Genomic DNA, 15,743 nt, shown 5'->3' with positions numbered 1-15,743 from the left:
ACCTGTACCACCATTGTATCTAAGAAGTAACTAGCTTGCCTTTGATTGTACAGGCTTATAGGCAGAAGGGACTTGCCTTGTCTCAGGTGAGACTTTGGACTATGGACTTTTGGGTTAATGCTGAAATGAGTTAAGATTTTTGGGAACTGTTGGGAAGGTATGATTGGTTTTGAAATGTGAGGATATGAGATTTGGAGGGGCCTGGGGCAAAATGATATGGTTTGGCTGTGTCCCCACCCAAATCTCAACTTAACTGTAACTTCTAGAATTCCCACAATGGGACCCAGGGGGAGGTAATTGAATCATGGGGGCTGGTCATTCCCATGCTATTTTCATGACAGTGGAAAAGTCTTATGAGATCTGATGGGTTTATCAGGGGTTTCCACTTTTGCTTCTCTCTCATTTTCTCTTGCCACTGCCATGTAAGAAGTGCCTTTCGTCTCCTGCCATGATTCTGAGGTCGCCCCAGCCATGTGGAACTGTAAGTCCAATTAAACTTCTTTTTCTCGACAGTCTCAGGTATGTCTTTATCAGCAGCATGAAAATGGACTAATACATATGTATTAATACATATGGACTAATACATATGTATTAATACATATGGACTAATACATATGTCAGTTAAATCTCAATAAAGCTCTTATTCAAAAATTATAGACCATGCAGCAAAATGGCAGTATAGACAGCTTCAAGTTCTCATCCCTCCACAGAAATATCAAAAAACAATCAGAAACTGTCAGAACCAACTTTGTCAGAACTCTGGAAAACAGTCAAAATGTTTACAACAACCAAGTAAATCAAGGAAAAAAGGCAGCTGAAAATGGTAAGTAAATTGTGTAGTGTGTTTACTTGTCCTTGTCCCATCTCCTCCAGGGTGTAGTGGCAGTCTTAAAGCAGTGGCATCCCATGTTCCCAGTGTGGGACCCTGATCCCTGGTTCCAGGAATAGCATAGCAGGTATTAATCACAAATCATAGTGTAAGTCCATTCTAGTCTCTCTAGGGGCTTCCTGAAAGACTGACACAAGGCACTTGTTTTTGTTTATTTTAACTCAGAACTTAGACCATACTAAGCATTCACTTCAGGCTCAGTGTAAGCCTGGATAAGTGTTGGATTGTCTCAGCACAGAGACAATCTGCAAAGACTGGGAGAGGTGTTTGGTTTTGATTTGGGGGTTTTTCGGCAGGAGGAGGAGTTTGCTTTTTTGTTGTTGTTGTTGTTTATTGTTTGTTTTTGTTTCCAGCTCCTGGAATTCAAGGAAATCTCTATGAAAACACCAGCTGAACATAAGCTTTTTTAAAAAAAAACAGAAACTTCAGTGACCATACGTGACAAGGGATACAACCTTTGCAAAAATAGATTGGAAAAGTTATTAAACATACAGACTACAACAGCCTTCAACAATCAACAAAACAGCAAACCCTGAAAAAAGAGGAGAATCTGATTTCCACAGTTACCACACTATAATATTCAAACGTACAGTTTTCAACAAAAACAAATCACAAAGCATACAAAAAAATGGGAAAGTAGCAAAATAAATGGATAGAAGCCATCCTCAAGGAAGTCCAGACAATGGACTTGAGACAAAGACTTTAAGAGGCCAGGCACGGTGGCCTCCCAGCACTTTGGGAGGCCACGGCGGGTGGATCACAATGTCAGGAGATCGAGACCATCCTGGCTAACATGGTGAAACCCCGTCTCTACTAAAAATACAAAAAATTAGCCGGGCATGGTGGCGGACGCCTGTAGTCCCAGCTACTGAGGAGGCTGAGGCAGGAGAATGGTGTGAACCCGGGAGGCAGAGCTTGCAGTGAGCTGAGATCGCACCACTGCACTCCAGCCTGGGCGACAGAGTGAGACTAAATCTCAAAAAAAAAAAAAAAAAAAAAAAAAAGCTGTATTAAATATGTTCAAACAGCTAAAGGAAAACTTGGACAAAGTACTAAAGAAAATCAGGACAGGTATATATTTGAAATTTTTAATATCAATAAAGAGATAAAAATTATTTAAAAGGGAAAAAGAAATACAAAAATCAAACAGCAAAAAGGTAGAAGTAAGTTCTTCCATATCAGTAATCACTTTAAATGTAAATTGATTAAATCATCCAATCAAAAGGCAGAAATTGGCAGGATAGTTAGAAAACATGATCCAACTATATGTTGTCTGTCTACAACAGTCTCACTTTATATTCAAAGACACAAATAGGTTGAACATAAAAGGATGGAGAAAAAGCATTCCATGCAAATAGTAACCAAAAGATAGCTGGGTGGCAATATATGTATCAAACAAAACAAAGTGTTACAAGAAACAAAGAATGAAATTATATATTGATAAAAGGGTCAATTCATTAATAATGTATAATTATTATAAACATAGGTGCAACAAACAGTTAAAACCTCAAAATATGAAATAAGCTGACAGAAATGAAGGAAGAAATACACTGTTCTAAAATAACAGTGGAAGACACAATACCCTATTCTAAATAATGGATAGACAGAAGATGAATAAGAAAGTAGAGGATTTGAACAGCACCATAAACCAGCTAGACCAACAAATATAGAACACTCCACTCAACAACAGCAGAATACATATTCTTCTCAAAACACACATTCTTCTGAAGTGCAAATGAAACATTCTCCAGAATAGACCATATGTTAGGTCATAAAACAAGTCCCAATAAATTTTTTAAACATTGAAACCATACAAAGTATCTTCCTCGACCACATGCAGTGAAGTCAATAACTAAAGGAAAACTGGAAATTTTGCAAATATGTGGAAGTTAAATGACATAAGCAACCAATGAGTCAAAGAAGAAATTAAAAAGGAGGTTAGAGTATACTTAGAGATGAATGAAGATGAAAACACAGCATACCAAAAATTTGGGAATAAAGTGAAGACACTGATTAGAGGGAAATTTGTAGTTCGTCCCTTGCTTCCTTCCTTCCTTCCTTTCTTCCTTCCTTCCTTTTTTCTTCTTTCTCTTTTTCTTTCTTTCTTTCTTCTTTCTTCTTTCTTTTCTTTTCTTTCTTTCTTCTTTCTGTTTTTTTTTTGACAGAGTCTCCCTCTGTCGCCCAGGCTGGAGTGCAGTGGTGCGATCTTGGCTCACTGCAACCTCTACCTCTCAGGTTCAAGCAATTCTTGTGCCTCAGTCTCCTGAGTAGCTGGGACTGGAAATTTATAGTTCTAAATGCTTACATTAAAAAATAAAAAGAGAGAGCTCAAGTCAACAACTTCACTTTACCCACTGAGGAAAAAAAAAACACACTAAACACAAAACTAGCAGAAGGGAGGAAATAATAAACATTAGAGTGGAGATAAACAAAATAGAGAATAGAAAAACAGTAGAAAGAATGAATGAAACCCAAAGTTGGTTCATTTTTAAAAATCAACAAAATTGACAAACTTTTTCCCAGAATGACAATAAAAGAAAGAGGGAATAAGTAAGTAAAATAGGCCAGGCACAGTGGCTCATGTCTGTAATCCCAGCACTTTGGGAGGCCGAGGCAGGTGGATCACCTGAGGTCGGGAGTTCAAGACCAGCCTGACCAACATGGAGAACCCCCATCTCTATTAAAAATACAAAATTAGCCGGGTGTGGTGGTGCATGCCTGTAATCCCAGCTACTTGGGAGGCTGAGACAGGAGAGTTGCTTGAGCCCGGGAGGCGGAGGTTGCAGGGAGCCGAGATTAAGCCATTGCACTCCAGCCTGGGCAACAATAACAGCAACAAAAAAAGTAAGTAAAATAATAAATGAAAGTGGAGATATTACTACCAGCCTTGCAAAAATAAAAATTATTACAAAAGAATACTATAAACAATTGCTCATGAATAAATTAGATTAAGTGGACAAATTCCTAGAAACACAAAAATTCCCTAAAGCAACTCAAGAAGAAATAGAAAATCTTAACCTACCTATAACAAGCAGAGATTGCAATAGCAGTGAAAAACCTCCCAACAAAGGGAAAACCAGAGCCAGATGATTTCACTTATAAATTCCAAAAATTTTTTTTTTTTTTTGAGACGGAGTTTCTCTCTTGTCGCCCAGGCTGGAGTGCAATGGCACGACTTTGGCTCACTGCAACCTCCGCCTCCCGGGTTCCAGTTATTCTCCTGCCTCAGCCTCCCAAGTAGCTGGGATTACAGGTGCCTGCCACCATGCCCCAGGTAATTTTTGTATTTTTAGTAGAGACGGGGTTTCACCATGTAGGCCAGGCTGGTCTTGAACTCCTGACCTCGGGTGATCCACCCACCTTGGCCTCCCAAAGTGCTGGGATTACAGGCATGAGCCACTATGCCTGGCCAAATTCTACCAAATATTTAAAGAAGAATTAAAGCCAATTATTTTCAAACTCTTTCAAAAAATAGAAGAAGGGGGAATACTTTATAACTCATTATTTGAGGCCAGAATTAACCTGATACTAAAGCCAGATGAAGACATACAATGTAAAAAAAAAAAAAAGAAAGAAAGAAAAAAAGAAAGAAAGAAATTACAGGCTAACATCCCTTATGAAACTCTTTCAAGAAATAGAAGGGGGAATACTTTCTAACTCATTCTTTGAGGACAGAATTAACCTAATACTAAAGCCAGATGAAGGCATACAATGCTAAAAAAAAAAATACAGACTAAACTCCCCTATGAATTTAGAGGCAAAGGTCCTCAACTAAATACTAACAAAGCAAATCTAGTCACATATTAAAAGATTATACATCATAATCATGTAGGATTTATCACATGAATTGAAGGAACATTCAACCTAAGAAAAGCCAATCAATGTAATACATTACATTCATAAGAAGGAAGAGGAAAAACCCACATGGTCTTCTCAATTGAGACTGGAAAAGCATTTCACAAAATCTCTACCTTTTGATGATAAAAACATTCAGAAAACTAGGAATAAAAGGAAACTTTCTCAACATGAAAAAGAACATTTATGGAAAAACTCACAGCTAACATACTCAATTATGAAAAACTGGAAACTTTTCCCCTTTAAGATCAAGAACAAGACAAAGATGCTGACTGGGAGCAGTGGCTCACACCTATAATCCCAGCACTTTGGGAGGCCAAGGCTAGACTTGAGGTCAGGAGTTCAAGATCAGCCTGGCCAACATAGCAAAACCCTGTCTCTACTAAAAATACAAAAACTAGCTGGGTGTAGGGGTGTGCACCTGTAATCCCAGCCACTCAGGAAGCTGAGGCAAGAGAATCACTTGAACCCAGGAGGCAGAGGTGTCAGTGAGCGGAAATCATGCCACTGCACTCCAGCACGGGTGACAGAGTGAAACTCCATCTCAGAAAAAAAAAAAAAAAAGACAAAGATGCCTAGCTTCATCACTGCTATTCAAAATTGTACTAGAAGTTCTGGCTAGAGCAATAAGACAAGAAAAAGAAATTAACACATCAGAATTGAAAAAGAAGAAATAAGGCCAGGTGAGGTGGCTCATGCCTGTAATCCCAGGAGTTTGGGAGGCTGAGAAGGGTGGATCACTTGAGGCTAGGAGTTGAAGACCAACCTGATTAACATGGTGAAACCCTACATCTACCCAAAAAAAATACAAAAATTAGCCAGGTGTGGTGGCAGGTGCCTGTAATCCTAGCTACTCAGGAGGCTGAGGCAGGAGAATTGTTTGAACCCAGGAGACAGAGGTTGCAGTGAGTCGAGATGGAGCCACTGCACTCCAACCTGGGCAACAGAGTGAGACTCCAACTCAAAAAACAAAAAAAAAGAAAAGAAAAGAAGAAATAAAACTACCTCTATTCACAGATGACATGATCCCATATATTTAAAAATCCCAAATAATCCACAATAAAAGCTATTAGAGCTAATAATCAAATTCAGCCAAATTGTGGGGTACAATGTCAATACACAAAATCACTTGTATTTCTATTCAACAGAATCCAGAAAGGTGATTAGGAAAGAAATTCTGTTAAAATCACATCTAAAAGAATAAAATACCTAAAAATAAATTTAACCAAGGAGTTGAACAACTTGTACACTGAAACTAGGAAACTTTGATGAAATAAGTTTAAGAAAACCTAAATATACAAAAAGAATTCCATGTTAATTGGTATGAAGGCTTAATATTTTTTTAAAACACAGTACTATCTCAAATGGTCTACAGATTTAATGCAATCTGTATCAAATTCCAACAGGTTTTTTTCTTACAGAAATGGGAAGGCTAATCCTCAAAATTTTTTTTAATCCTAAAATTTATGTGAAACTACAAGGGGCCCTGAATAGCTAACACAATCTTGAAAAAGATGAAGAAAGTTGGAGGACATTTTTCTCAATCTCTAAAATTACTATGAAGGTACAAAAATCAAAACAGTGCAGTACTGGCATAAGTATAGACATACAGATGAATGAAATAAAATTGAAAGGCCAGAAATGAATGCAGCCATCTGTGGCTAATTGATTTTTGATAAGGATGTTGAAACCATTCACTGGGGGAAAGAATAGCCTTTCCAACATATGGTGCCAGGACAATTGAACTTCTATATGAAAAGAATAAAGTTGGACCCTTATCTGACACCATGTACAAAAATCAAGTCAAAATGTATCAACCTTGTTTGCACACGTTACTAAAATTTTAGAAAGTATCAATCTGCGCAGGGCACGGAGGCTCATGCCTGTAATCCCAGCGCTTTGGGAGGCCGAGGTGGGCGGATCACAAGATCAGGAGATTGAGACCATCCTGGCTAACACGGTGAAACCCCGTCTCTACTAAAAATACAAAAAATTAGCCAGGCGTGGTGGCACACACCTGTATTCCCAGCTACTCAGGAGGATAATGGCTTGAACCTGGGAGGTGGAGGTTGCCGTGAGCCAAGATCACACCACTACACTCCAGCCTGGGCGACAGAGGGAGACCCCACCTCAAAAACAACAACAACAGAGAAGTATCAACCAAAATATAAGACCTAAAACTGTAAAAATCTCAAAAAAAAAAAAAGTGAAAATCTTCATAATCTAGTATTTGACAATGGATCCTTGGAAAGGAAACCAAAAGTAACAAAAGAAAAAAAAATAGGTAAATTGGATTTCATGAAAATTTAAGACTTTTATGTATCAAAAAACATCATGGAGGGGGAGGAGCCAAGATGGCCGAATAGGAACAGCTCCGGTCTACAGCTCCCAGCGTAAGCGACGCAGAAGACGGGTGATTTCTGCATTTCCATCTGAGGTACCGGGTTCATCTCAATAGGGAGTGCCAGACAGTGGGCGCAGGTCAGTGGGTGCGCGCACCGTGCGCGACCCGAAGCAGGGCGAGGCATTGCCTCACTTGGGAAGCGCAAGGGGTCAGGGAGTTCCCTTTCTGAGTCAAAGAAAGGGGTGATGGACGGCACCTGGAAAATCGGGTCACTCCCACCCGAATACTGCGCTTTTCCGACGGGCTTGGAAAGCAGCACACCGCGAGATTGTATCCCGCACCTGGCTCGGAGGGTCCTGCGCCCACGGAGTCTCGCTGGTTGCTAGCACAGCACTCTGAGATGGAGCTGGGGGGCGGCAGCAAGGCTGGGGGAGGGGCGCCCCCCATTGCCCAGGCTTGCTTAGGTAAACAAAGCAGCCGGGAAGCTCGAACTGGGTGGAGCCCACCACAGCTCAAGGAGGCCAGCCTGCCTCTGTAGGCTCCACCTCTGGGGGCAGGGCACAGACAAACAAAAAGACAGCAGTAACCTCTGCAGACTTAAATGTCCCTGTCTGACAGCTTTGAAGAGAGCAGTGGTTCTCCCAGCACGCAGCTGGAGATCTGAGAACCGGCAGACTGCCTCCTCACGTGGGTCCCTGACCCCTGACCCCCGAACAGCCTAACTGGGAGGCACCCCCCAGCAGGGGCACACTGACACCTCACACAGCCGGATACTCCAACAGACCTGCAGCTGAGGGTCCTCTCTGTTAAAAGGAAAACTAACAAACAGAAAGGACATCCACACCAAAAACCCATCTGTACATCACCATCATCAAAGACCAAAAGTAGATAAAACCACAAAGATGGGGAAAAAACAGAACAGAAGAACTGGAAACTCTAAAAAGCAGACCACCTCTCCTCCTCCAAAGGAACGCAGTTCCTCACCAGCAACGGAACAAAGCTGGATGGAGAATGACTTTGACGAGCTGAGAGAAGAAGGCTTCAGATGATCAAATTACTCTGAGCTACGGGAGGACATTCAAACCAAAGGCAAAGAAGTTGAAAACTTTGAAAAAAATTTAGAAGAATGTATAATTAGAATAACCAATACAGAGAAGTGCTTAAAGGAGTGGATGGAGCTGAAAACCAAGGCTCAAGAACTACGTGAAGAATGCAGAAGCCTCAGGAGCTGATGCGATCAACTGGAAGAAAGGGTATCAGTGATGGAAGATGAAATGAATGAAATGAAGCGAGAAGGGAAGTTTAGAGAAAAAAGAATAAAAAGAAATGAGCAAAGCCTCCAAGAAATATGGGACTATGTGAAAAGACCAAATCTACCTCTGATTGGTGTACCTGAAAGTGATGGGGAGAATGGAATCAAGTTGGAAAACACTCTGCAGGATATTATCCAGGAGAACTTCCCCAGTCTAGCAAGGCAGGCCAACGTTCAGATTCAGGAAATACAGAGAATGCCACAAAGATACTCCTCGAGAAGAGCAACTCCAAGACACATAATTGTCAGATTCACCAAAGTTGAAATGAAGGAAAAAATGTTAAGGGCAGCCAGAGAGAAAGGTTGGGTTACCCTCAAAGGGAAGCCCATCAGACTAACACCAGATCTCTCGGCAGAAACCCTACAAGCCAGAAGAGAGTGGGGGCCAATATTCAACATTCTTAAAGAAAAGAATTTTCAACCCAGAATTTCATATCCAGCCAAACTAAGCTTCATAAGTGAAGGAGAAATAAAATACTTTACAGACAAGTAAATGCTGAGAGATTTTGTCACCACCAGGCCTGCCTTACAAGAGCTCCTGAAGGAAGCACTAAATATGGAAAGGAACAAACGGTACCAGACACTGCAAAATCATGCCAAAATGTAAAGACCATCGAGACTAGGAAGAAACTGCATCAACTAACGAGCAAAATAACCAGCTAACATCATAATGACAGGATCAAATTCACACATAACAATATTAACTTTAAATGTAAATGGACTCAATGCTCCAATTAAAAGACACAGACTGGCAAATTGGATAAAGAGTCAAGACCCATCAGTGTGCTGTATTCAGGAAACCCATCTCACGTGCAGAGACACACATAGGCTCAAAATAAAAGGATGGAGGAAGATCTACCAAGCCAATGGAAAACAAAAAAAGGCAGGGGTTGCAATCCTAGTCTCCGATAAAACAGACTTTAAACCAATAAAGATCAAAAGAGACAAAGAAGGCCATTACATAATGGTAAAGGGATCAATTCAACAAGAAGAGCTAACTATCCTAAATATATATGCACCCAATACATGAGCACCAAGATTCATAAAGCAAGTCCTGAGTGACCTACAAAGAGACTTAGACTCCCACACATTAATAATGGGAGACTTTAACACCCCACTGTCAACATTAGACAGATCAACAAGACAGAAAGTCAGCAAGGATACCCACGAATTGAACTCAGCTCTGCACCAAGCAGACCTAATAGACATCTACAGAACTCTCCACCCCAAATCAACAGAATATACATTTTTTTCAGCACCACACCACACCTATTCCAAAATTGACCACATACTGGGAAGTAAAGCTCTCCTCAGCAAATGTAAAAGAACAGAAATTATAACAAACTATCTCTCAGACCACAGTGCAATCAAACTAGAACTCAAGATTAAGAATCTCACTCAAAACTGCTCAACTACGTGGAAACTGAACAACCTGCTCCTGAATGACTACTGGGTACATAAGGAAATGAAGGCAGAAATAAAGATGTTCTTTGAAACCAACGAGAACAAAGACACAACATACCAGAATCTCTGGGATGCATTCAAAGCAGTCTGTAGAGGGAAATTTATAGCACTAAATGCCCACAAGAGAAAGCAGGAAAGATCTAAAATTGACACCCTAACATCACAATTAAAAGAACTAGAAAAGCAAGAGCAAACACATTCAAAAGCTAGCAGAAGGCAAGACATAACTAAAATCAGAGCAGAACTGAAGGAAATAGAGACACAAAAAAACCCTCCAAAAAATTAATGAATCCAGGAGCTGGTTTTTTGAAAGGATCAACAAAATTGATAGACCACTAGCAAGACTAATAAAGAGAAAAAGAGAGAAGAATCAAATGGACGCAATAAAAAATGATAAAGGGGATATCACCACCAATCCCACAGAAATACAAACTACCATCAGGGAATACTGTAAACACCTCTACGCAAATAAACTAGAAAATCTAGAAGAAATGGATAAATTCCTGGACACATACACTCTCCCAAAACTAAACCAGGAAGAAGTTGAATCTCTGAATAGACCAATAACAGGAGCTGAAATTGTGGCAATAATCAATAGCTTACCAACCAAAACAAGTCCAGGAACAGACGGATTCACAGCCGAATTCTACCAGAGGTACAAGGAGGAACTGGTACCATTCCTTCTGAAACTATTCCAATCAATAGAAAAAGAGGGAATCCTCCCTAACTCATTTTATGAGGCCAGCATCATTCTGATACCAAAGCCAGGCAGAGACACAACAAAAAAAGAGAATTTTAGACCAATATCCTTGATGAACATTGATGCAAAAATCCTCAATAAAATACTGGCAAACCGAATCCAGCAGCACATCAAAAAGCTTATCCACCATGATCAAGTGGGCTTCATCCCTGGGATGCAAGGCTGGTTCAATATACGCAAATCAATACATGTAATCCAGCATATAAACAGAGCCAAAGACAAAAACCACATGATTATCTCAATAGATGCAGAAAAAGCCTTTGACAAAATTCAACAACCCTTCATGCTAAAAACTCTCGATAAATTAGGTATTGATGGGACGTATTTCAAAATAATAAGAGCTATCTATGACAAACCCACAGCCAATATCATACTGAATGGGAAAAAACTGGAAGCATTCCCTTTAAAAACTGGCACAAGACAGGGATGCCCTCTCTCACCACTCCTATTCAACATAGTGTTGGAAGTTCTGGCCAGGGCAATCAGGCAGGAGAAGGAAAGAAAGGGTATTCAATCAGGAAAAGAGGAAGTCAAATTGTCCCTGTTTGCAGATGACAGGATTGTATATCTAGAAAACCCCATTGTCTCAGCCCACAATCTCCTTAAGCTGATAAGCAACTTCAGCAAAGTCTCAGGATACAAAATCAATGTACAAAAATCACAAGCATTCTTATACACCAACAACAGACAAACAGAGAGCCAAATCATGAGTGAACTCCCATTCACAATTGCTTCAAAGAGAATAAAATACCTAGGAATCCAACTTACAAGGGATGTGAAGGACCTCTTCAAGGAGAACTACAAACCACTGCTCAAGGAAATAAAAGAGGATGCAAACCAATGGAAGAACATTCCATGCTCATGGGTAGGAAGAATCAATATTGTGAAAATGGCCATACTGCCCAAGGTAATTTACAGATTCAATGCCATCCACATCAAGGTACCAATGACTTTCTTCACAGAATTGGAAAAAACTACTTTAAAGTTCATATGGAACCAAAAAAGAGCCCGCATCGCCAAGGCAATCCTAAGCCAAAAGAACAAAGCTGGAGGCATCACACTACCTGACTTCAAACTATACTACAAGGCTACAGTAACCAAAACAGCATGGTACTGGTACCAAAACAGAGATATAGATCAATGGAACAGAACAGAGCCCTCAGAAATAACATCGCATATCTACAACTATCTGATCTTTGACTAACCTGACAAAAACAAACAATGGGGAAAGGATTCCCTATTTAATAAATGGTGCTGGGAAAACTGGCTAGCCATATGTAGAAAGCTGAAACTGGATCCCTTCCTTACACCTTATACAAAAATCAATTCAAGATGGATTAAAGACTTAAACGTTAGACCTAAAACCACAAAAACCCTAGAAGAAAACCTAGGCATTACCATTCAGGACATAGGCATGGGCAAGGACTTCATGTCTAAAACACCAAAAGCAATGGCAACAAAAGACAAAATTGACAAATAGGATCTAATTAAACTAAAGAGCTTCTGCACAGCAAAAGAAACTACCATCAGAGTGAACAGGCAACCTACAAAACGGGAGAAAATTTTCACAACCTACTCATCTGACAAAGGGCTAATATCCAGAATCTACAATGAACTCCAACAAATTCACACAAAAAAACAAACAACCCCATCAAAAAGTGGGCAAAGGACATGAACAGACACTTCTCAAAAGAAGACATTTATGCAGCCAAAAAACACATGAAAAAATGCTCACCATCACTGGCCATCAGAGAAATGCAAATCAAAACCACAATGAGATACCATCTCACACCTGTTAGAATGGCAGTCATTAAAAAGTCAGGAAACAACAGGTGCTGGAGAGGATGTGGAGAAATAGGAACACTTTTACACTGTTGGTGGGACTGTAAACTAGTTCAACCATTGTGGAAGTCAGTGTGGCGATTCCTCAGGGATCTAGAACTAGAAATACCATTTGACCCAGCCATCCCATTACTGGGTATATACCCAAAGGACTATAAATCATGCTGCTATAAAGACACATGCACATGTATGTTTGTTGTGGCATTATTCACAATAGCAAAGACTTGGAACCAACCCAAATGTCCAACAATGATAGACTGGATTAAGAAAATGTGGCACATATACACCATGGAATACTATGCAGCCATAAAAAATGATGAGTTCATGTCCTTTGTAGGGACATGGATGAAATTGGAAATCATCATTCTCAGTAAACTATCACAAGAACAAAAAACCAAACTCCGCATATTCTCACTCATAGGTGGGAATTGAACAATGAGATCACATGGACACAGGAAGGGGAATATCACACTCTGGGGACTGTTGTGGGGTGGGGGGAGGGGGGAGGGATAGCATCGGGAGATATACCTAATGCTAGATGACGAGTTAGTGGGTGCAGTGCACCAGCATGGCACATGTATACATTTGTAACTAACCTGCACAATGTGCACATGTACCCTAAAACTTAAAGTATAATTAAAAAAAAAAAGAAAAAATAAATAAATAAATAAAAGAAAAAACAGAGAGTCAAATCATGAATGAACTCTGATTCACAATTGCTACAAAGAGAATAAAATACCTAGGAATACAACTTACAAGGGATGTGAAGGACCTCTTCAAGGAGAATTACAAACCACTGCTCAAGGAAATAAGAGGACGCAACAAAGGGAAAAACATTCCATGCTCATGGATAGGAAGAAAGAATATCATGAATATGGCCATACTGTCCAAAGTAATTTATAGCTTCAATGCTATCCCCATTAAGCTACCATTGACTTTCTCCACAAAATTAGAAAAAAAACTACTTTAAATTTTATATGGAAGAAAAAAAGAGCCTGTATAGCCAAGAAAATCCTAAGCAAAAAGAACAACCTGGAGGCATCACACTTGCTGACTTCAAACTATAGTACCAGGCTACAGTAACCAAAACAACGTGGTACTGGTACCAAAACAGATATATAGACCAATGGAACAGAACAGAGGTCTCAGAAATAAATCTACATATCTACAACCATCTGATCTTTGACAAACCTGACAAAAACAAGCAATGGGGAAAGGATTCCCTATTTAATAAATGGTGTTGGGAAAACTGGCTAGCCATATGCAGAAAACTGAAACTGGACCTCTTCCTTACACCTTATACAAAGATTAACTCAAGATGAATAAGGACCTAAATGTAAGACCTAAAACCATAAAAACCCTAGAAGAAAACCTAGGCAATACCATTCAGGACATAGACATAGGCAAAGACTTCATGACTAAAACACCAAAAGCAATTGCAACAAAAGCCAAAATTGACAAATGGGATCCAATTAAACTAAAGAGCTTCTGCACAGCAAAAGAAACTATCATCAGAGTGAACAGGCAACCTACAGAATGGGAGAAAATTTTTGCAATCTATCCATTCAACAAAGGGCTAATATCCAGAGTGTACAAAGAACTTAAACAGATTTATAAGAAAAACCAAACAACCCCATCAAAAAGTGAGCGGAGGACATGAACAGATACTTCTCAAAAGAAGACATTTGTGCTGTCAACAAACTTATGAAAAAAAGCTCATCATCACCGGTCATTAGAGAAATGCAAATCAAAACCACAATGAGATACCTTCTCATACCAGTTAGAATGGCAATCATTAAAACGTCAGGAAACAGATGCTGTAGAGGCTGTGGAGAAATAGAAATGCTTTTATACTGTTGGTGGGAGTGAAAATTAGTTCAACCATTGTGGAAGACAATGTGGCGATTCCTGAAGGATCTAGAAGCAGAAATACCATTTGACCCAGCAATCCATTACTGGGTATATTCCCAAAGTATTATAAATCATTCTGCTATAAAGACACATGCACACATATGTTTATTGCAGCACTATTTGCAAGAGCATAGACTTGGAACCAACCCAAATGCCCATCAATGATAAACTGGATGAAGAAAACATGGCACATATACACAATGGAATACTATGCATCCATAAAAAAGAATGAGTTCATGTCCTTTGCAGGGGCATAGATGAAGCTGGAAACCATCATTCTCAGCAAACTAACACAGGAACAGAAAACCAAACACAGCATGTTCTCACTCATAAGTGGGAATTGAACAATGAGAACACATGGACACAGGGAACATCACACACTGAGGCCTGTTGGGGGTTGGGGGCAAGGGGAGGGATAACATTAGGAGAAATACCTAACGTAGATGGCAAGTTGATGGGTGCAGCAAACCACCATGGCATATGTATATCTACGTAACAAACCTGCACATTCTGCCCATGTATCCCAGAACTTAAAGTATATATTTAAAAAAGTTGTATCGTACCCCCCCCCAAAAAAAAAAAAAAACACCACGGTTCGGGTGCAGTGGCTCAAACCTGTAATCCTAGCACTTTTGGAAGCTGAGGCGGGGGGATCACTTGAGACCAGTCTGGCTAACATGGTGAAACCCCATCTCTACTAAAAATACAGAAATTAGCTGGGTGTGGGGGCATGTGTCTGTAGTCCTAGCTACTTGAGAAGCTGAGGCAGGAGGATCGCTTGAACCCAGGAGGAGGAGGTAGCAGTGAGCTAAGATCACAACACTGCACTCCAGCCTGGGTGACAGAGCGAGATCCTGCTTCACAAAAATAAACAAACAAAAAACCATTACGAAGAAACAGAAAAGACAAGCTACAAAATGGGAGAAAATAGTTGCAAATTATATATCATAAGGAGTTAGTATCCAAAATATATAGAGAATTGCTACAGCTCAGCAACAAAAAGATGAATAACCTGAGTCCATTTTGTGCTGCTATAACAGAATACCCGAGAGTAGGTAATTTATGAGGAACAGAAAAGTATTGGCTTACACTTGTGGAGGCTACGAAGTCCAAGATTAAGGAGCTAGCATCTAGTGAGGGCTATCTTGATGTGTCATCACATAGTGGAAGTCTAGAGGGCAAGAGAGGGTGAGAGAGAGAGAAAAGGGGACCAAACGTGCTCTTTTATAATGAACCTTTTCCCACAATAACAAACCCACTCCTGTGTTAATACATTTCATGACCTAATCACCTCTCATTAGGTCCCACCTTCCACCTCCCAATTGTTGCATTGGGGAGTAAGTTTCCAACACACTTTTGGAAGGAC

At 39.9% G+C, this 15,743-nt stretch overlaps 1 long non-coding RNA gene across 1 annotated transcript in view; it reads right to left on the bottom strand.

Moving 5' to 3' along the window:
- Window positions 1–1,934: 1,934 nt before the first annotated feature.
- The window catches only part of LOC134809336 (uncharacterized), a 37,624-nt gene continuing 23,815 nt past the window's right edge, over window positions 1,935–15,743 (bottom strand). The window contains exon 3 of the long non-coding RNA XR_010154795.1: window positions 1,935–3,189. This is a non-coding gene — a long non-coding RNA (uncharacterized LOC134809336). The remainder of the gene's footprint in view (window positions 3,190–15,743) is intronic.

Source organism: Pan troglodytes, chromosome X, assembly GCF_028858775.2.
Source record: "Pan troglodytes isolate AG18354 chromosome X, NHGRI_mPanTro3-v2.0_pri, whole genome shotgun sequence".
In the NCBI taxonomy this organism is placed as follows: Eukaryota; Metazoa; Chordata; class Mammalia; order Primates; family Hominidae; genus Pan; species Pan troglodytes.
This window is presented reverse-complemented; position numbering and strand designations above follow the sequence as displayed.